At 43.4% G+C, this 22878-nt stretch overlaps 1 protein-coding gene and 1 long non-coding RNA gene across 10 annotated transcripts in view; one reads left to right on the top strand and one right to left on the bottom strand.

The window, feature by feature from the left end:
• The window catches only part of LOC107179743, a 53800-nt gene extending 47251 nt beyond the window's left edge, over positions 1-6549 (bottom strand). Inside the window, exon 1 of the long non-coding RNA XR_006212473.1 lies at positions 5003-6549. This is a non-coding gene — a long non-coding RNA (uncharacterized LOC107179743). The remainder of the gene's footprint in view (positions 1-5002) is intronic.
• Positions 6550-6560: 11 nt separating this feature from the next.
• The window catches only part of GTF2I (general transcription factor IIi), a 107637-nt gene continuing 91319 nt past the window's right edge, over positions 6561-22878 (top strand). For 4 of the 9 annotated variants that reach the window (XM_042971799.1, XM_042971803.1, XM_042971801.1 and 1 more), the window contains exon 1: positions 6571-6894. The gene's annotated coding sequence lies outside the window, so the exon portion shown is untranslated. Of the gene's footprint in view, positions 6895-15969; positions 16309-22878 lie in introns of those variants that run through there. The other 5 variants (XM_042971802.1, XM_042971806.1, XM_042971807.1 and 2 more) reach the window with 3 other exon arrangements.

A 22878-nucleotide genomic window follows, 5' to 3' on the forward strand; every position in this document is an offset into this window, starting at 1 on the left:
TGGACAACTGAGACAGTCTCACAAGATTTCCAAAATGGAATAGATACTCGGATTCTTTCCAGTTGCTTATGTGTCCCTTACCTTCCCCGATGATCTCAGGGCCAATCTGAGTTCATTTGGGATGGGACTGCACACTTTGCTATAATAAATGAAGTGTGTCTAAGAGCCCAGGTACAACCCAGAGCCGGCCAGCCTGCTCCCCAGGTGCAGGGGAAGGAGAGGGTGACTTAACACCTTCCCACTGTTCGGAAGACCACTGGAAGTACTTGACACAGCCATGGTGGCTAATTGCACATTTGAACAGCTTCATTGTCCCTGGTTTCTTTTTTCCTCTCTAATCCATTGTTCAAAAATTCCCTTTATTCTTAGCTGAAAACTTCCCCAAGTGCATGTACCTTAATTATTATAATAAACACAAGGTCTGAAAGGGGGTTAAAGAGGTGGTTATGGGGGCACCTGGGTGGCTCAGTCGGTTAAATGTCTGACTCTTGATTTTGGCTTAGCTTATGGTCTCATGGTTTGTGAGTTCAAGCCCAGAGTCAGGCTCTGTGCAGCACAAAGCCTGCTTGGATTCTCGCTTCCTCTTTCTCTGCCCCTCCCCTGCTATCTCTCTCTCTTTCTCAAGATAAATGAACATTTAAAAAATAAAATAAAATATGCTTTAAAAAAAAAAAAAAGCATTTTTCACCAGAGAAAGAGGAAAGGCTTGTAAAATGCAAAGATAAAGACCCAAGAATTTGGACAAAGAGAAGAAGGAAGGAATGGGGATATTTGTTTTCAGTATGTAAACGAGATTCCTTTTCTTGGTGTTATCAAAGCAAGGCTATAGGTTATGCATTTGCTTTGGAAATAACTTTGCTGACACAACTTTACACTGAGGTTTCTGAGTCTTCTACAATAGTTTTGACAGATATATATTCTGAAAGGGTGTGCTGCTTTTGCATTACTAGTTATGTCATTAGTTATATCATCTCATCAGTCAGATATGGTTAACGGGTCCACCTTAATTCAATGATAAGAGTTCGCCTCAGTAAATGTATTTTCTCAAATATTAGCCTATAAAGCATCTTTACAATGAGCAATATATTTCTTCAGTCAGAAAAGAAACATGGACGTGTTGTTCGCATTTAAAAATAATGTTTGGAATGCTAAATTATACCATGTAATATTTATAGAACACTCAACTTAGAGTTTCTAATGTATTTTCGTTTACATATCATCTGATTCCCCCAAATCCCTGAGGAAGGCAGAGAAAATATTACGGAGCTTTTACATTTTAAAAATTAAGTTACATGGGGCGCCTGGGTGGCTCAGTCGGTTAAGCGCCCGACTCTTGATTTTGGCCCTAGGTCATGATCTCCCGGTTAGTGAGTTCGAGCCCTGCATCCGGCTCTCTCTCTTCATCTCTCTCTGCCCCTCCCCTGCTTGTGCACACAAGCTCTATCAAAATAAATAAAGTTTAAAAAAGTAAAAAATTGTTACACGACTACAGCAATGTGAACATAATGTTAAATAGAAAACCATATTCATCTAAATCCTGTAAACCCCCCCCCCATATCTTTATTTCAACAAGTTTTACACAGATAGTAGGTTTATTGCATAGGGCAGGTGCTTGCACAAAAGACACAGCAAGAGCTGGAAGGTCGGTTTAGATCACATCTACATTATTAATTGTTATGAATAAATTATAGCTCGGATCTAGTTTTTGTTTTTGTTTTCCACTTTTGAAAGAGTTCTGATAAAAGATCATTTATCTAGCATTCTAAATATTCAAATTATCCAAACAGAAAACTGTCCAAAAACAGTGGTTTAGAATCAGTTAAAAAAGTATCTTTGTAGGGCGCCTGGGTGGCTCAGTTGGTTAAGCACCTGACTTTGGCTCAGGTTGTGATCTAGTGGTTCATGGGTTCAAGCCCCACATCAGGCTCTGAGCTGACAATCTACTTGGAACTCTCTCTTTCCCTCTCTCTCTGCCCCTACCCCACTTACACTCTCTCTCTCTGAAGTAAACAAAATTAAAAAAAAAAAAAAGTATCCTTGTAATAACGAAGGATTTATCTTCTAACAGGGAGATACCCTCCAAAATCTAACGATGTCACTGTGGCCCAACCTGTGTGATTTGGATGGAGTTGTACAAATCCTAATTGAGAACACTGATATAAGAGATCACACTGGCACCTTACAAATGATATATATTTTATGGCCCATTCTCTCAATAAACAGTGCTTATGCATACTGTAAAGAAAAACCAAGAAACCGGACCCAGAAGATATTGGGCCAGCATCGGGGCCGTTATGGGAAAAAAGGCCTCTGTTTAGTTTCAATCAAAAGCCTGGATGTATTCCTGAAACTAAGGTAAATTGTGTCCACTGTATTTCAATAAAAATACGATAAAATAAAATATTAAAAAAAGAGACTGGGGAGCCTGGCTGGCTCAGTTGGTAGAACACGGGACTTTTGATCTCAGGCTTGTGGGTTTGAGCCCCAGGATGGGTGTAGATATTACTTAAAAATTAAAAATAGATCTTTAAACAAACAAACAAACAAAAGACTGGGTGTGTTGTGAAAAATGGGTATGTCAAGAGCACTTCAACTTTTGCTTAGAATGACCGTTTTGGACGATCGAAAATACATGACAGAGTCACAGAAAGATTAACTTATGCAGTTTGGATTCAAAAGAGTATCTTTAAAAAGAGCATTAAATGATCTCTCAACAACGGTAACCTTGAGGGTTCTGTCGGCATGGGTGGTCAGGGTTTCCTATCCAGGGTGGGTCCATGTCAAATAGTCCCATGCTAATGGAGAAGGCATACTTCTGATACCAAGCATTAAAAACCCCAGGAGAATGTGATTATTTTTTTACTTTTAAATGTTTATTTATTTTTAAGAAGGAGAGAGAGAGAGCGGTGGAAGGGCAGAGAGAGAGAGGGAGACACAGAAGCTGAAGCAGGCTCCAGCTGTCAGCACAGAGCCTGCTGCGGGGCTTGAACTCATGAACTGCGAGATCATGACCTGAGCCGAAGTTGGCCCCTGAACCAACCGGGCCACCCAGGCGCCCCTGATCATTTTTCTTAAAGACTGGTGAACACATTCAGACATTACCACTTGCTATTTAAAAGCAGTGGGGGCACCCGATGACTCTGTCGGTTAAGCGTCCGACTCTTGGTTTGGGCTCAGGTCATGCTCTCGTGCTTTTGTGACTTCAAGTCCCACATCGTGCTCTACGCAGGTAGCACGGAGCCTGCCTGGGATTCTCTCTCTCCCTCTCTCTCTCTCTCTGCCCCTTCCCCACTCGAGCTGTCTCTGTCTCTCTCAAAATAAATAAACCTAAAAAAAAAAAAAAGCAGTCAACAAGGCTGTAAACCCAGTCTATATGAAAATGCATTTGTGCCTGGTGTAAGAGTTCACAGCTGGTCTAGATCCATCTCTTGACTGGCCAAGGCCCATTAGACTTGGCTGTTGTCTCTCAGGTATTCAGTAGAACGGAGTCATGCTATATGGATACTCGTCTGCACACACCAGGTTAAACATTAAAAAGAGAAATATTTGAAAAAATCCAAAATAAATAACACGCAAGGTTCTGCCACCTGTTGGCTTCTGTGCCCTTTGGTCTTAAGTGAGCGCGATCCAAGAGCTGCACATCAAGCTTAGCACGCACATCTTGCTATGCTGAGTGTGATTCTGAACACAGTGAGCTGAGCGCAACTTAACAAAGGATTCCACCCCTAAACACAAGTCGTGGTTTTGTTTTTTTTTTTTTCCCATCTGTTGCACAACCCCCCAAACCAGCAACTTGATCCTATGGAAAAACAACTCGAGGTGCTGAGATGGTATTCAGTGGCTCATCATACCACGATCACAATGAACACAGCACCTGTCCCCGAGGAGAGGGACCGACTGGCCAACAAAAAGGAACAAGTGTAACGGGAACTGCCAAGGTGGTGAGCCAGGCCTTCGGAAAGACCATAAAAGTGTATCCGTGACTATAAGACAGAAATGTGAGGGGTACAGCCCCCAACAACAGTAGGCAGATTAAAAAAAAAAAAAAAAAAAGAGGGGCGCCTGGGTGGCGCAGTCGGTTAAGCGTCCGACTTCAGCTCAGGTCACGATCTCGCGGTCCGTGCGTTCGAGCCCCGCGTCAGGCTCTGGGCTGATGGCTCGGAGCCTGGAGCCTGTTTCCGATTCTGTGTCTCCCTCTCTCTCTGCCCCTCCCCCATTCATGCTCTGTCTCTCTCTGTCCCAAAAATAAATAAAAAAAAAAAGAAGAAAAAAAAAAGAAAAAAGAAAAAAGAGTTGGCCCCCACACACCCTTCAAACCACACACCATTCCATACGCTGTTCGCTGTCCCAAAAGGGCCAGCTTTCTATCTAGAGGCAATTCAAAGCTAGCTAAAGCTTGAGAAAGTGTTTTAGGATTTAAGAGTTTTTATGTATGTATGTATTTATTTTTTAAATCTTTTTTTTTTAATATCTTTTTATTTCTGAGACAGAGGGAGACAGAGCATGAGCAGGGGAGGGGCAGAGAGAGAGGGAGACACAGAATTGGAAGCAGGCTCCAGGTTCTGAGCTGTCAGCACAGAGCCCGATGCGGGGATCGAACTCACAAACCATGAGATCATGGCCTGAGCCGAAGTCGGTCACTCAACCCACTGAGCCACCCAGGCGCCCCAGGATTTAAGAGTTTTTGGGAACTGCCTCACCCTCAAAGAAGTTGGGAGTTGTTCATGGAGCGGCAGTTTCAAAATTCCACACCGAAGTGTTAAATGCATAGAAGCCAGGGGCTATCTCCCAAACAAGTTTTTAATGGTGACAGGCATAATCTTGGCCAAATGAATTTCTTTTTTTTTTTTTTTTAGCCTTACCAACTAACTCACTTTCTAACACTCCCCAATGCTACTTCATGACACCAGCGATTCACCCAGTGAATCCTTCCTTCACTGTCCTCAACATCCAGTGTCCTCAGGAAACCATCTAAGACTGCGGCCGCATAAAACGTACTCACCGGTGCTCACAGCGGCTGAATGTTTGTCCCTGGAAGGCTGACTGCTCCCAGCAGCTCAATTGCAGACTTTCTCAAAATTTGGTTTGTTCCTTACATAGATGTCAGTTTTACGTGCTACTGGGAATACGGAATTTAATAGTCCGGCATGTTAATGAAATACGAGTGCAAAAAGAAAACTTTTCATGAAAACGAAATGAACGCTTTGGACAGACTCGACAAAGGAGAGTCACAATCGAGTTAGGCGGGGACAAAATGCCTGTAAAAACGTTGCAGGGGAAATCGTAAAAATGTGGAAATCTGCAATCGGACCGCTTCTGCAGGGATCTTTAAAGTCTCCCTCTATCTTAAAGAATCCCAGCATGGAAATTCTAGATTCGGCTGCCTTATGGGTGCGGTCTATTGCAAGAAAGATGGGGAACGCCAATCTGGAACGAAGAGTCAAAGGGAAGGTCTTGGACCTACATCAAAAGCCTGGCTGCTCGGAAAGTTTTCTTTCCAGCGACAAAGGCTGGAAAAAGCGCCGTGGTCGCCACCTACCGAGGAGGAGGGGGAGGGGGAGGATGGCCGGCGTGGTCCCCCCCATCTCCGCTGGGGGGTAAAAATCGCAAAAGCACTCGATCTTGTGCTTTACAGAACTGTCTAAGCCCTCGGGGCTCGAGTTTGGTAAACTTTGGAGTTTCGCTTAGGTGAACAGCAATGTCTCATCCTTTTCGAAATTCGAGAGCTCAAGTTGAGAAGCAAAAGAATTAGTCGCGGGGGGAGAGGTTTCGGTGACCTTTCTTCGCGGTTGACAGAACAAAACGGGCTACACGGCAGGTTTTCTGCTCTCGGTGGCTTTCCCTCAACTTTCCTTCTAAATGTTGAGTGAGGGGGGCGTGAGGAAAGCAAGCCTGGGGTGAAGGGCGGTAAATAAAAACAGGAGAGTCCCCTCCCGTCGCCCGTCCAAAGTTGGGGCAACAGTCTCTGTCGGACGCTTTTGAGGCAAGCTTTTCAAAACTAACAGAAGTTCTTTGTGTCCCGAAGGGTGGTGCAGCGCGGAGGAAGTCCCTTGGCGGAGCACCGAGAGCGGCAGGCCGGATGGGGCTCCCCGGCCTCTGCCGAGTTCCGGCCTCGCAATCGGCAGGGACTCTGGGGTGCAAGAGTGGGTGCGAGTCCCGGACGGTGGCTGAGGCCGGCTGCATCGGGGCAGTGAGCGGGCGGGGGCTACCCCCGGCCTCGATTTGCGCCCCCGTGCCCCGGCTCCCCTCCCCCACCCAGGCGGCCGCGCAGGCCCCAGGTGCAGCCATGTTCTTGCTCCCACCACCCGCGCCTCCATTGACAGTCCTTGCCGGAGAGGGCCGGGCGCCGCGCTCGCCGCGTCCTCGGGTTCGGGGCTCGCCCGCGCAAGGCTTCCTGGGAGTCGTAGTCCACCGCCCCCGCCGTCGCGTTGGTGGGGACCGATCAGAAACTACAACTCCCGCTGGGCGGCGCTGCGGGTGCGCACGCGCAGCGCGCCTTCGAGGAACAAAAAAAAAAAAAAAAAAAAAAAAAAGGAGGAGGAGGAGGGTGAGAGAGAAGCTCGGAGAGCAGAGAAAAGGGGCCACCGATCGCCCCCCCGCTTCCCCGCACGCGCTCTCTAGCTGAGGCCGCCCGCCTGCCGCGGTTACCCCGGCCTCTCCCTCGGTCCCCTGTGATCGGATCTAGGTGCTGAGCGAGGCCCTGCCGGGCGGCCATGCGGCGGTGACAGGAGCTCGGCCGAGACGCCCGGGCCCCTCGCCCTCTCACCTCCTGCCCGCTCGCCAACTCGCCTCAGCCTGAAGCTGCTCCGCCGCGGCTGCAGCTCTCGCGCGGCCCACACTCGCTTCCCTTCTGCTCCCCCGGCCCCGGCGCTGCCTGGAGGCGGCTGCACTCGGGTGAGTCCCTGTCGCCTCATCCCCCGTCCCCCGCCCCGGTTGCCATCGCGAGTAGGGCCTTTATTTGAGACGCGCCCCCTCGGGGGCCTGCACCCACTGGGGTCTGGGGGTCGTCGGCCGCAGTGTGGGGGTACCCGACCACCCCCCCCCCCCCAACCACTCGGCCAGCCGGCGTGGGGGTGGGGCAGGAGCAGACGCGGTCGCGGGGGACGACAGTTGCACGCGCGCGCCTGGGTGCGCGTGGGGGAGGGGCGCGCGCGCTGGCGCTGCGTGGGGGGGCCTCACGCGTGAGGCCCGCGCGCGAGCGAGCCTGCGGGCTGCGCATGCCCGGCCGCTGATTGGCCATCTCGGGCGGTGCGGGTGCGCGCGCGGTGCCAGGCCCGAGCCGTGGGGTCGCGCTCGGCCTGGTGTCTCCGGGGCTCGTGCGCCCGGGCAGCAGACGCGCCGGATTGGCCGGCGGGCGGCCGGGGCGGCGCCGCCGCGCTGCCTGGTAACTGCGGCCGGCGGGCCGGCGGGCCCGGGAGCGCCGCCCCTCCCCGCCCCTGCCCCTCCCCGCCCCTGCCCGCGCCCAGGTGGAGCCCGGAGTGGGCTTTGTCCCGGGCCCGGCCGGCGCGCCGGCCCCGCGGGCCCGGTTCTTTGGGGGAAATAAACACAATGACCGGAAGGAAAACCTCAGCCTTCAGGCCATGAAAATAAGCCGTCTGGATCCCGCCAGCACCCAGACGGGGTTTCGGGGAGGGAAGAAGATAAAAAAACTGTCCTCTTTCCCTTCTCTCTCCCTCCCTCCACTTTTATCCAAGTTTTGCCCTTTAATAAAGCAAGTTGGGTTGTTTTGTTTTGTTTTGTTTTGCGGCTGAGCATGGTCAGAGGTCTACTTACACTGTTGGAGCAGTGCTCGCTCCTGCTGATGGGGTGGCTCCGTGCAGACTTCTCACCTCTCGCAGACAATGGCTTGATAGGCCATGCAGAAAAGTAGTCTTTGGGTGTTCTGGAAACAAAAGGGGGAAGTTAGTTTGCAAATGTGGGTGCATTAGAGTGCCCCGAGGAGGCCGAGCCTTCTCCCGAGACTAAGGCCTACGACTGTGACATTTACTCCTGCGACTGTGTGTTTTGTCAGTTCTTCAGCCCGAGTTCTGCCCGGCGCTTCTTTCCTTTTGCCTACTTGTTTGGACCTTGGCTCACACTTTTCGGCCGGAAGGACTTTTTCTTCCCTTCAAGCTCTCCCTTCTTGCTTATAGGCATCGCTTGAATCCGTCTCTTGCGTTGTTCGGTCAGAATTTGTTCGTACGAGGTCCCAATCAACTTGTTTGCCCCTAGGAGGGCATCTTTATTTTATTTACCCAAGGAGTGTGTTTGGTTGTCTGGTGTACTAGTCTGTAGGTAGGTAGGTAGGAGGGCTAGGGATTAAACTTTTTCCGCCTTTGTCTCCCTCGAAGTGTACTCCCCGCCCAAGAGCCTTGTATACAGTAGTAAGAATAGCTAACATTTGAATGTTTCTTAAGTGCCCGGCATCGCTCTTAAGCGCTTAACGCGTATTTTCTTATTTAATCTTCAAAACAGCCCCGTAATTCCCCTGTGTAGATGAGGAACAAGTCTGGAGAAGCGGAGTAGTTTACTCTTGATTACTCAGCAAGTCAACCTTGACTCCAAGATCTGAACCGAGGCAGTATGACTCGTAACCCCTAAGCCAGTGGCTTTCAAAGTCTGGAGCATCAGCAACCCCTGGAGGGCTCGTTAAAACTCTTTGCCGGGCCGCACCCCAGACATTCCGATTCTGCAGGTCTGGGGTGGGGCCCGGGCGTTCGCCTTTCTAACTAGTTCCCAGGCCGCGCCGCCGCGGCACTTTGAGAGCCATTCACCGCGGTGCAAAATTAAGTTGTAAGTGTGGGAAATGGATTCTAGATTCTCATTAAAGCTTTTCATTACTTTAAAACTGCGTCTTAAGGAACCAAAAATAATTCAGACTGCTTACTGTCGATTGCTTGGAAAGCTGATTGAGAGTTGAGAATTTTTGCTAGCTATGATTACGAAATTAAAAGTTTAATGAGTCTCCGGTTTTAAAAGGAGCCATGGATTTAAGTATAGGATAAAATTAGAAGACTAAATAATCGTGGCTTTTTTTTTCCCCCCACTCAGTCATTTATCAATTTATTTATGGCACTGGCATTTATTATCTTCTCCCAGAGATGGCTGAGGCATCCCATCTCCACCACAGAGTCTAAAGTCTGGGAGCCAGAAAGGAGTGTGATAGGCCTGAACTTGACATTTAGATGGGGGAGGTGCTGAGCACCTGTAGCCCAGAATCTCCCCCCACCCCACTCCTTCCAAGCCCCGGGTACCTCCAGTGATTTGGTTTATTTATTTTTTTTTTTTTTGTAAGCTCCATGCCCAACCTGGGGCTTGAACTGAGGACCTTGAGATCAAGAGTCACTTGCTCCACTGACTGAGCAGCCTGGCATGCCAATTTGGTTCCCTTTTAATAATGACTGCAAAGACTGTCCTTAAAATGTAGGTTTCTGGCGTTTTCTTGGAGCACAAGTCTTGAAAGGAAGATTTTTCCTTTATTATAATGGATTTCCTTTTGGAAGAAAGTAACTCAAATTAGGTAGAAGGAATGGGATTGGTTTACAGTTATGTTCTGTCATTTTTGATGATCCATAGATTGCTCGTGTGTTCCAAAACAAAATAGAAAAGACCATGGCCCTTCTCCAGGTTGTTATTAGAGAGCTGTAAATAAAACACTGACAAATCACTAAACACTTAACCTTTCCTGTTATTATTGCTGACTAGCTTGTACATTGCATTCCACACCTAATTCAGTTCTACCGTGGTTTCATTCTTCTTTGAAAACATGAGTGTAAATATTGCAGTTCTCCTCATAACTGCTGTGGTATCATTAACGTGAAATTGTTTTAACCACTAGCTGAAACAGATGCTGATCGAGTGATTTTTAGGTATGTCTAAGGGAAAGTATTTTGTGAAGAGTTGTTTGAGAAGTAATATTCTGAGAACAGCATTTCACTTTTTAGAAATACATTAGAGGACAATTTACCCTAAAGAGAATGGCCAAGAATTTTATCACTAGCAATCTCCTAATCACCGGTAGCACTTTTCTTTAAAAGTTGTATACTTCGGTTCCGCTTAAGCTTATTCATTGTTACTAACTGAAAGAAAATGGGAAATGCAATCAGTCATTTGGTTATAATTGTAGAGTTGAGATTCCTTGTAATCAATGCTGTTAAAATAACAACATGCAGTATATTCACTTAACCAGCATGTAGCCTGAGGGACCTGTCTGGGAAATAAAGTTAAGAAGTCATATGTACACTGGAAAAATGATGCGGCTAAATCATCGTGAGTGCTGAAGGTAGTATCTCGATACTCAAGTTTCCATTTTTTCTCATTTGCCCTGTACTATTTTCTTCTCTCTTGTCTGTAGTTTGCTGGAACTGTCCCCACTGCAGTTTTCCTGTTTTTGTTTTCTTTCTTTCTCTTTGTTTCTACAGTCCTTGCCTTCCTACCCCTGGCTCGTTTCTGTTTTCTTGCTGGCACTTACTTTTTCTTGCTGGCACTGCTTTTTTTCCACTTTGGCCTAGTGGGAAAGTAAGAGAAAGTTCTAGATAGTCAGGAATTTTCAGAGTTGATGGGAGAATTGACTCATTGCACCTTGGTTGTAACTTGGCTGAAAACTATAGAGGATTTTTAAAGAATTAGTCTGTTTACAATGTAACTTGAGAAACAAAATGAATTTATAAATTGCAAGAGATGAAGGATGGCTTAGTGTGGCTATAGACACAGGTTCCGAAATCAGACTGCCTGGATTCAACTCCTGGCTTGTGCCACTTCTGATTATTACCTTGAGCAATTCACCTCACATTTTTGTGCTTTGGTTTCCCTATTTTAAGAAATAGGAAAGATAATGATAGAACCTGTTTCTCTTGTAGATTGTTGGGAAGATTGAGGGAGGTAAAACTGCTTGGGATTGTATCTGGCCAACAGTAAGCATTCAGTAAATATTAGCAATAAAAGCACCATGTTTGATACTTTTGAGAAATTGAAAAGTTTTTTAAGTTTATTTTTTATTTTGAGAGAGAGTGCGAGAGAACATGTGCAAACAAACGAGCAGGGTAGGGACAGAGAGAGGGAGAGAATCCCGAGCAGGCTCCAAGAGCTCACTCTATGCCGGACTCAATCCCACCAGTTGTGAGATCATGACCTGAGCCAAAATCAAGAGTTGGCTTCTTAACTGACTGAGCCACCCAGGCACCCCAAGAGAAATGGAATTTTCTAAGGAAATAAAGGGGCACCTGGGTGGCTCAATCGGTTAAGCGTCCAACTTCTGCTCAGGTCGAGATCTCACGGTCCCTGAGTTTGAGCCCCACATTGGGCTCTGTGCTGACAGTTCAGAGCCTGGAGCCTCCTTTGGATTCTGTGTCTCCCTCTCTCTCTGACCCTCTCCTGCTCACGCTCTGCCTCCCTCCCATATAAATAAACATTAAAAAAAAATTTTTTAAAGAAAATAAAAATTATCCCAGTAATACTGACTACAAGATTTATCTTTCCACATGGGAGAATAGAAGCTCTGGAAAGGCAAGGACTTCTTGGGATTTTCCCCTGGGACTGTTGTTTTGTTTTTGTGGGATGGCAAAGGAAATTGTGTGTTTCCCCCCCCCCCCCTTAAAGTACTGTATGATTATATTACAGTATAATTCTACAAGCAGAGAGTATTGAAGAGTTTGGTCTTATTTAGGGTATCTAGTTAAAATGAGCCCAGAATCTGTAAGTTTGTATTATGGAGACTAAACATGTCTACCCTGTGAATACTGAATTTGAATTGAAAAATAACCTTCTAGAATTGCTTACTTAACACCTAAGTTCACTGCACCCATTTACTGTCTTTAGCCCTTATAAGTTTTAGAGGTAGTGCCTTCTTTCCCTGCTGGTGATGTTGATGTATTTGAGATAGAAAACTAGTAAAGGAACTGAAAGGTATTTGTAATTTTGCCTTTACAGGGCAATTAAAGGAGGTAAGAAAAGCTTAGCTATCCTATTTGTGGCCAGGCCCCAGACACTTAGATTATTTCGTTGATAATTTGACAGAGAAGGATGACAGCATGTATTATGCCCACCGGGCTTATTATTATTATTATTACTTTTAATGGTTATTTATTTTGAGAGCAAGAGTGAGTGGGGGAGGGGCAGAGAGAAGGGAAGAGAAATGCAAGCAGGCTTCTTCTAGCTATCAGTGCAGAGCCCAACTCGGGGCTCGATCTCCCTGTGCCCGCTTTGTAAGTAAGGAAATAGAAATTAACCCTAGTTCTGGAATTCATTTGAAAATTGTCTGAACAGTTACAAGGAAATCCGTTAGCTTCACTTCTTCCTCCTGCTTTTTCTTTCTTTTTTTTTTTTTTTTTAACATTTTTTATTCTTTGGCATTAATTACATTCACAATGTTGTACGGTCATCACCACTATCTCTAACATTTTGCTTGTCACCCCAAATAGAAACTCTGTACCCATTAAGTAATAACTCACCATTTGTCCTCTCTCTCAGTCTCTGGGAACCTCAAATATACTTTTTGTCTCTGAATTTGCCTATTTTATTCTTTTACTTGTTCACTTCTAAGTAGGCTCTATGCCCAGCGTGGGGCTTGAACTCTCGACCCCTAGTTAAGAGTCTCGCTCTACTGACTGAGCCAGTCAGGTGCCCCTTGCCTGTTTTACATATCTCTTGTAAGTGGAATCATAGAACATTTGTCATTTTGTATCTGGTTTATTTCATGTAGCAAAGTGTTTTCAAGGTTCATCTGTGTTGTAGCAGGTGTCAGATCTTTATTTCTTTTTATGGCTGAATAATGTTTCATTATATAATACACCACATTTTATGTATACATTCATCTGTTGATGGACATTTAGATTGTTTCTAACTTTTGGCTGTTATGAATATGCAACTATGGACATTGGTTCCCCAGTACATTTTGACTCCTGTTTTCAAATCTTTTGTGTATAAATACTTAAGAGTGGAATTGCTGGGTCATTGTTTTTCTTGTCGATGCTTTTTTTTTTGGAGAAGAATTTGGATGGATCTGAACAGATCTCCCAGTAGTATAGAATAAATGCGTTTATGTAAAATGCATTTGCTCCCTTTGTAAAGAGTAAATTTGGGACTACCGTTTCTAATTTTTTTTTTTTAACGTTTATTTATTTTTTGAGATAGAGACAGAGACAGAGCATGAATGGGGGAGGGTCAGAGAGAGGGAGACACAGGATCCGAAACAGGCTCCAGGCTCTGAGCTGTCAGCACAGAGCCCGACGCGGGGCTCGAACTCACGGACCGCGAGATCATGACCTGAGCCGAAGTCGGCTGCCCAACCGACTGAGCCACCCAGGCGCCCCGGGACTACCGTTTCTAACATGAACACCTCTTTCTTTCAAGTGGTTCCTTACAGTGATCTTAAAAAAGAGTTGTGAAATATACATACACCAAAGAACTTGACCGTTTTTTCATTTATATTGCTTATTTATTTTTATTGTCCCTGTTTTATTTAAGTTTATTTATTTTAGAGAGAGAATGAGAGAGAGCAAGTGGGGGAGGGGCAGAGAGCGAGAGAGGGAGAGAGAATCCCAATGAGGCTCTGTGCTGCCAGCGCAGAGTGCGACATGGGGCTCTAGCTCAGGAACCATGAGATCATGACCTGAGCTGAAATCAAGAGTGGGATGCTTGACCCACCGAGCCACCCACATGCCCTATATTGCTTATTTATTTGTAGTGTATTATTTATTATGATAGCTACATAATGTTTTCAGTAAAGGTACTACAGAGAAATCACATCAGTAATCATTTTAACCATTTTTATTTTTATTAAACTTTTTTAAGTAGGCTCCATGTCTGAAGTGGGACTCGAACTTATGACCCTGAGATCAAGAGTCACATGCTGTACCAAGTGAAGGAACCAGGCACCCATGTTTTGAAGAAAAATTTTTAATGTTTATTTGATATTTTATTTTACTTGATATTTTATTTGATAAAGAGAGACAGACAGACTAGAGCATGAACAGGGGAGGGGCAGAGAGAGGCAGACAGAATCTCAAACAGGCTTCAGTCTCTTAGCTGTCAGCACAGAGCCCGATGGGGGGCTTGAACTCACGAACCGCGAGATCATGACCTGAGGAAGTTGGATGCTTAACGGACTGAGCCACCCAGGCTCCCCAGCATCCCATTCTAACCATTTTTAAATGTACAGTGGAGACATTCAGTACAATCACTTTGTAACAACTGTCACATCTCCAGGACGCTGTCATCTTCTTAACCTGAATCTGCCCATTAAATAATACTCCCCATTTTCCGCCTCACCCCATCCCCTTGGACCCACCGCTCTGCTTTCTGTGGGTGATTTTGAGGATTTTAGGGACTTCATCTAGGTGGAGTCATACAGTATTCGTCTTTTCCTGACTGTTTTTCTTCGCTTAGCATAATGTCTTCAAGGTTCGTCCATGTTGAAGGGCGTGTCGGGATTTACTTCCTTTTTAAATCCTTACAGTGGTTCTTGGATTTTTGAAGTTTTTGTTTTTATGGTACGGCAAAGAAACTACTGTGCGTGAATATTTCATAGCATAGTTGTAGAAGTAGGGAGTAGTGAAGAGTTTGATCCGATTTAGGGTATTTGGTTCAAACGAGCCCTGGTTAGAACCTGTGAAGATGTCTGATTGTATGGGTCTCATACTTTTGAGAATAGCTGTGTGAGTTTTGATTCTATTTGCACACATAGTCCTTAGCTTAGTGGTTTTTTTATAGTAAGTTAAAAATTATTTTCTGATTCTGTATTTTTGTCGTCTTGTTTGCTTCTGCAGAGCTTTTAGAATAATTTTTCTTGGGTGTGTTGGGAAACAGTGCGGTAGTCACTTAACTAGATATTCACTTTCTGAGTCTACTTATTTCATAATTTTCTTTATTTATAGCCTTATCTGTAGGAAAAACAGTTTTCTTATACTAGCAAAATGAGTGAGCTATTCACTATTCATCTGCTGTATTTTAAGCTTTGGAAAAGAAGAGATCCCTTATTGCTTTTGGAACAGTACTTATTTATTCACTTACCCAACATATTGAGGGCCTTCTGGGTGTGTAAGCTATTCTGTGAAGCCGCAGGACAATCTATTTCTTGGAAAATACTGGTCTAGGCAAATTATATTGTTGAGAGCTTCAGGGTAAAGACTCTTTAGTTCAGTGTGTATATTCAGTCTAGTTTCTTTGTTTTAGGTATTTGGAGTAAGGTGACTTTTTTAACTTAAATTTAAAACCTATTTAAAAAAATTTTTTTACTGTTTTTTTAATTTTGAGAGACAGCGCAAGCAAGGGAGGGGCAGAGAGAGAGAGAGAGACAGAGACACAGAATCCAAAGCAGGCTCCAGGCTCTGAGCTGTCAGCACAGAGCCTGACGTGAGGCTCGAACCCACGAACTATGAGATCATGACCTGACCAAAGTCGACCGCTTAACCACCCAACAGCCATCCAGGTGCCCCTAAAACATAATTTTTGAGGACTACATTTGATGTAAACAACTTTTCATGCTGACACATGGATGCTTTAAAAGCATTTCAGAGCGATGATTTATTTATACCTTAAACTTACACAATGTTATATGTCAGTTATACTTCAATGAAGTTGGGGAAAACAAGTAAATAAAAATAAGTGGGAGAAAAAAAGCAGTGACTTATTTTGACACTTTCTATTAGTTTTCCTGCCCTATCAGACAATAGGTTATTTTATTTAGTAGTAATTAAAGCAATTAGTTGGGAAATTTTCATTTTATCAGACTTGGATTTGGAGAGTTTGTATGTAAATAGATACATAAATGTGTGTTTTGCAAGTAACTATTTTAATAAAATTTAAATTTTTAAATGGTTAATTTACTGAACGCTTGTGTGAAACACTGTCAAGTACTTAACTTACGTTCTGATAAGTGTGTAAGGTAGGTACACCTATTCTTGTCATTTTCAAGACTAGTAAGTTTGGGGTTAAAGAATCCCAAGGTCAGTCATTCTCTAGTAGATAGAACTTGAATTCAGAACTTGGGTGTCATTCCAGAATTGGCGTTCATAAATACTGTGCTCTGTTGCCTAACATCTGTGAGCAGTATACTAAAAAAAGATGGACTTTTTAGATCATAGTTACTTGATTTTCATTTCCTCTTCCCATTTATACAAAGTTAGAAAAAGAACAAGTGATCCAGCTTTTCCAGTACTAAATGATTTTTAAGCTTGTAGTAAGGTCAAAGGGATACATTGTTTGTGTATTGGCAGAGTAAGCTGCTGCTTTTTAAAGGACCATCAGTTTCAAAGGATAACTTCTACATTTGCAAACAATTTCTCTCAAACTGTAGTACCAAGAAAAGTTACAGATCTTCCTGAATAGCTGGTAAGATTTTTTGTTTTTCAAGACCCTTGCTTTGGCTACCCTGAGGCTCAGGACTGAACGTGGGATCCCTCACCTGGGCAGACCTTCTTTCCCCAGTTTCGTTTTATTATTTTGCCATTCTTCCTTTTACCTGGCTTTTTAAAATGTTTTGAGAGAGAGAGAGAGCATGAGTGGAGAAGAGGGGCAGAGGGAGAGAGAAAGAATCTTAAGTAGGCTCCACTCGCAGCACGGAGCCCGAAAGGGACTCCGTTCCATGACCACATGATCATGAGTCCAGCACTTAATGGGCTGATCCACCCGGGCACCCCTTACCTGGGTTTTTAAAAAAAAATTAAATTTAGCTATTTTTGTTAGGTATCTCAACATGTTTTTGAAACATGGTGGAGAAGGGTGTCAAGTTTTAAGTATATGTATAACACAGTTACAGATCATTTCAATCCTAACCTTTCAGGGGCACCTGGGTGGCTCAGTAAGTTAAGCGTCAGACTCCTTGATCTCAGCTCAGGTCTTGATCTCAGGGTCGTGAGCTCCATGCACTTACATTTTAAAATGTAAGCAGAGCCAACTATACAAACTTAAAAGCCTTGACTTAAAAATCAAATCTGAACAAAGGTTTGTCTTAGGGATTTCTAATTTTATTTCGAAGCCCTTGCCATCACATAGAATTTCTAACATTTAATGGAAGTTAAGTGAACTAAAATGGGTCTTTGGCTCCGTTTCTTCTGTCTGCTGAGTATATATGTTAAGTATATATGTTAACGATATAAATTATGATTTTACATTCTGTTATTAAATATTTGTAAAATGGAACCTTTGAATGAAACGCTAACCTAATTTTCTTCTCTTTGGAAAATACCTATTAAGCCTGTGGAGATAAGCTCTTAGAAATGTGAATTAAAATATTTCTCCGTGGTAATAGGCAAGGAATAAGGAAATTCTGGGAGTTGCAGGTCCTAGTGTAGAGTCTGATGAACTGATCTTACCCAGAATGTTATGTCCAATTCTGGGACATTGCCTGGACAAACGGGAATATTTTGAGGATGGTGTGGTGAAGGTTTAAAGGATGTTAGGGCTAAAGCACAGGACAGACTGGGGATGCTCATTCTGAGATGAGAGTGTTGGAGGAGCACAGTGCATTGAAAGGGCCTTTTTGTAGAATAAGGCTCTTCCAGGAGGAAGATGCCACAGGGACAGATTTTGATTTATTAGGAGGACTAATATTAAACCAGTCCGGTAATTGCAAATTGCAAATTTAAAAGTAGCAAGCTCGGGGCGCCTGGCTGGCTCAGTCAGTGGAGCGTGTAACTCTTCATTTCGGGGTTGTAAATCAAGCCCCGTGTTGGGTGTGGAAATTACTTGAAATCTTTAAAAAAATATTAAAAGTAACAAGCTCTCTGGGATGTTTCAAAATTTGAGGGGCAGTAAGAGAGTTGGGCAAGCATACCAGTCACTAGTAACATTTTTGAAGTGTTTTTTTATGTGTTTGCTATTCTAAGCGCTACCTGAATCAGGGCGCTTGTCAGAGCAATCAATCCTGTGTCCCAAGGTAGGCAGGCTTTATTAGGACTCCCATTTGAAAGTTGAGGAAAATGAGGTTGTGGGGATGCTAACTAATCCAAAACAACCCATAGTGAGGGACAGGTTTTTTGATTTTTGTTTTTTAAAGATTTTTAAGTAATCTCTACATCCAACATGGGGGTTTGAACTCACAACCCCCACGCCAAGAGTTGCATGCTCTACCAGCCGAGCCAGCCAGGCACCACAAGGGATAATGTTTTGGTTTTGTTTTTTTTTAAGTTTATTTATCCATTGAGAGAGAGCATGCACAGGCATGAGCAGGGGAACGGTAGAGAGAGAGAATCCCAAGCAGGCTCCGCAGTGCAGAGCCCTACGCGGGGCTCCATCCCACTAACAGCAAGATCATGACCTGAGCCCGGTCAAGAGTCAGATGCTTAACCGACCGAGCCACCCAGGCGCCCCCTAAGGGATTGTTTTAGTATAAACTTAAGTAGTTGGATTCAGAGCCCATGCTTAACCACCACGGTATACTAATTTCCAGTTCTGATAATAACGTTTATAAAGTATAGGTAATGAGGGGCTCCTGGGTGGTGCAGTCAGTTAAGCGTCCAACTTCGGCTCAGGTCATGATCTTACAAGCTCGTGAGCTGGACCCCCCATTGGGTTCTGTGCTGACAGCTCAGAGCCTGGAGCCTGCTTCCGATTCTGTGTCTCTTTCTCTGTCTCTGCTCCTCTCCTGCTCACGCTCGCGCGCGCGCTCTCTCTCTTTCTCTCTCTGAAAAAAAAAAAGTATAGGGAAGATATTAGTGATAAACTAGTAATTTTACTTAACTGTTAGTAAAGAAGATAGCTACAAGGTTGAAAAATCACGTACGCATACCTGGGGTCACATTATCGATTACATACTCTGACATGCATTCTATCCAGTGATCTACTCTGATAGCATGCAGTGGGACTAAGTTCTAGTATTGGGAGAAAACACCAGCCAGGAGCCCAGTGTTCACTGTTGAATTCAGCACGTGTGAAGAGTGCTCGCTATGCAGGATACCACTGTGTTGGTGCTGGGGTGCGAGGCTCCCCCCACCTACCCGTTGACAGAAGTACGGTCAGTGGCAAATACCGTCCAAACTAAAAGACCCCGGTTTACCAGTTGATGTGCAGTCTGTAGAGAAGTTTGATAACCTTTGAAGTGAAGTGTGTGTGTGTGTGTGTGTGTGTGTGTGTGTGTGCGCTTTCACTTCTGGGCTCCCCTCTTTCAAATGTAAACAGAGAGAAAAACAGCCCATTTCCAGTTTTATTGAAGCTAGTAGAGACAAATTGTAATCAATAAGTTACTATTTAACATTCTTTGCCTTTCTCCCAGTTCTAACATTCTACTTACCTTTGATAGCAAAAACAGCAAGACTTTAACACCCATGAAATAAGGCAAAAGTAGAGACATTTTAATTAGCTTCTTCCTTGGCACATATGTACTTAGTGCTTTAAAAATTATTTTGGAACGCTTGTAAACTTACAAAATAGTTACAGAAGCAGCAAACAAAATTTTCCCACACACCTGTTACCCAGAAACCTCATTCAGGTTTTGCCAGATGCTACTTTGTAGCAAAAGGGTCTAATCCAGGATCACATTTTCACCCAGGTGTCTTGTCCCTCTAATACACCTCACTTTAGAACAGTTTCTCAGTCTTTGAATTCCGTACTCTTGAACTTTTTGAAGGTTACAGGGTAGTCATTTTACAGAATGTCCCTCAATTTGAGTTTGTCCATGCATTTAGGCGGGAGTATCACAGTACTAGTACGTTCTGTTGGTTGGCACATGATATCTGTCTGTTCCCTGACTAGTTGTTAACTTTGATCACTTGGTGTGTGCCAGGCTTGGCTTTGTTAATAAGTATTTTGTGTGGAAATAATTTGGGATAATGAAACTCTCTCTTTAGAATTGAGGATAAACTTTTTCTCTAGAGGCTGGGAATTTTTATTTTGTCCAAGTATTTGAAAACTAAAGGTTTTTCTGTAATTTAAATACTGTGAATAGTGGCATTTGGGGAACATTAAAAGTCAGATTAAATTTTATAGTAGGTGGTGTGGTTTGAAAGAACATGGAGAATTAAGAACAGTCAGATCTTGATTAGATTCTACTTAACAATTCTGTAATCTTGAGCAGTTTACCTTGTTTTTCCAAGGTATAAGCTGTTCTTAGATTTTATTTTATTTTTTTAGGGGTCTCTAAATGTTTTTTTAACGTTTATTTATTATTGAGAGACAGAGAGAGACAGAGCATGAGCATGGGAAGGGCAGAGAGAGAGGGAGACACAAAATCCAGGCTCCAGGCTCCAGCTGTCACCACAGAGCCCAACAAGGGGCTCGAACTCGCAAACTGTGAGATCCTGACCCAAGCCAAAGTCGGATGCTCAACCGACTGAGCCACCCGGGCGCCCCTGTTCTTAGATTTTAAAAAGAAGTTCCGCTTGGGGTGCCTGGGTGGCTCAGTCAGTTAAGCGTCTGACTGGCTCAGGTCATGATCTTGCAGTTCATGGGTTCGAGCCCCACCCCCCTCCAGCTCTGTGCTGACAGCTGAGTCTGGAGCCTGCTTTGGATTCTGTGTCTCCCTCTCTCGGCCCCTTCCCCACTCATGATCTGTCTCTGTCTCTCAAAAGTAAGTAAAAACATATAAAAAAATTTAAATACAAAAAAAAAAGTTCTTTGTAAAATAGGTCAGGCAGATGCCCCCCTTTTGTCATAAACACGTCAAGTTAATTCCTTTGGTATCCTTCAGAAGACACACGAATAGGGTCAGTGAGTTACCTTCAACACGTTTTCTGCAGAAGCTACCGAGCAGATGTAATTAGAACAAGCGGTAGCGTGTTGAGAAAAGTTTGAGACACAAGTTCTGTGTTTGCAGAGTCCAAGCTGATTGTAGTCAATGCACGCTGCCATTTGAGGGATGAATGTTTCTTCTCCTGAAAGACGGATTTTTTAGCTGTTAGTAATTATAGGTAGAACGTGAAGGTATTAAGTATCGTCAGTTGCAAAGGTAGAAAGACTTAGGCAGCCTAGAAGATTGTCAGAATACAGTATCACGTGATCACCCAAGTTAATCTTCATGCAACCAAATCTTGTTAAGGATAAAGATGGCTGATCACACTATTGGATTCTTTCCGTTTATTTTAGGGACCGTGTTATGACAAAATGTGCAACATCCCAGATGATGAATTTTAACTTTTAGTTCTCATCATTTTGAAGAAACTTTTATAAATAACTATACTTAAAGATTTGGTTTTTAAGTAATTTCTGTACCCAATGTAGGACTCAAACACACAACCTTGAGTAAAGAGTCACGTGCTCCACTAGCTGAACCAGTCAGGCATCCCAACAGTTCATTTATTTTATTTATTTATTTTAGAGAGAGAAAGAGAGAGAGAGAGGCAGAAGGAGAGAGAATGAATCTCAAGCAGGCTTCACGTTCAGTGCAGAGCCTTATGCAGGGCTCCATCCCGTGACCCTGGGATCATGACCTGAGCTGAAATCAAGAGTAGGTCACTCAACCGAGTGAGCCACCCAGGAGCCCTAACAATTTATGTTTTTAAAAGTCTGAGATCCCATTTTACTTTTTCCTTAGAATTAAATGATACTTGAAGTTATTTTATACTTCTCCCTGAAGACGTTTTCGTTAGTTTATATATTTTAGACTATGATGGTGCTTTTGTCAAATTTTGTCAAAACTTGACTTTAAGGTTTCTAAATAAAATGAGTTGGTAAATTTGCATTTTACCTCATATGCAAATAATAACCTGTGTGACTAGATCTCAGAGAATGGAGACAACTGGAACTGATACCAAAAAACCAAGGAAGAGATCATCTTAAATACTGGTCCAGAAAAAGACCGTTCATAATAATGGAAAGTCACACGGCATTTTTTTAACATATCATATTCGTCTTGCGTGTAGTGCACCCAGCAAGGGGCTTGAACTCACGAACCTAAGGTTAAGAGTGACGTGCTCCACCAACTGAGCCAGCCAGGCACCCCCCACACTGTATTGAAGGGTAGAAGTCAACAATTGAAGAAGTTTGAATGAAAGATTCAGCTATTTGAAAAGATTCAAGATTTTACTCTTGGTCAAAGTATTCCTTGTTTTGTTTTGTTTTGTTTTGTTTTGTTACTTAAGCCTGATAAACAATTACAGAATTCAGTAGTACCATTATCTGTCCTGAATTGTCTGAATTCTGAATTCTGTCTTCCATGGACAGTATCCTAGTGGTAGATCTTTTAGCCACTTTTGAAATTTTTCTGTTTTAATTGATCCAGATCTGGCTGGGTTTTTTGTACAAAACATTGAGTTAGAAAAGTTCCTGATTTTTGCAGTCTTGAAGTTTATTTCACCATACTTAAGTAAATACACAGGTTAGATCTTAATTGCTTAAAAATAGCTGAGATAACCCTAGCAGTCTGCGGAAAAATTTGAAAATAAATAAAGTTTTTGAGAAAAGAATAAAATAATGGGCTTGGTACTTCTATCAGTTTGAATCCACTTCCTCCTGGTTGAGAGTAGCTCCTGGGTCTTAGATTTTTTAACTAAGATTTGACTGAGTCAATTCTGAGGGCTGTTGGTAGTTGTTAGAGGAGATACGTTTCCTGATCGTGCCTGTCAGCATTTTGTGACACAAATTACGTGTTCATCTAGACACTAGGTTTGTAATTCATTTTTTTGCTTTGAATCAAATCCTTTATATTCTTCATAGAACGTGACCGATGTTGATATATATAAAGTATTCCTCAGTGTCCACCGTCATCTTTGTTTTATGGACAAAAAGGATACTTTCCTTTTGCTTCAGTTTGTTTACAGTGGGTGGCAGTTAATTTACTGCCTCATAAAGATTGCCTAGTATTACAGTTTTAATCCCTGTGTAATTATTTACTTTGGGTTCCTTTTTATTTAACCTGCTTTTCTTTGATTATTATTGTGCATGAAAGAGGTAATTTGGAATTTGGAGACCCAGATTCCAGTCGCTTGTTATAAAATTAACTTTCCTTATGACCTTAGCAAGACAGCT

This window comes from Panthera tigris, chromosome E3 (assembly GCF_018350195.1).
Source record: "Panthera tigris isolate Pti1 chromosome E3, P.tigris_Pti1_mat1.1, whole genome shotgun sequence".
Taxonomy (NCBI): domain Eukaryota; kingdom Metazoa; phylum Chordata; class Mammalia; order Carnivora; family Felidae; genus Panthera; species Panthera tigris.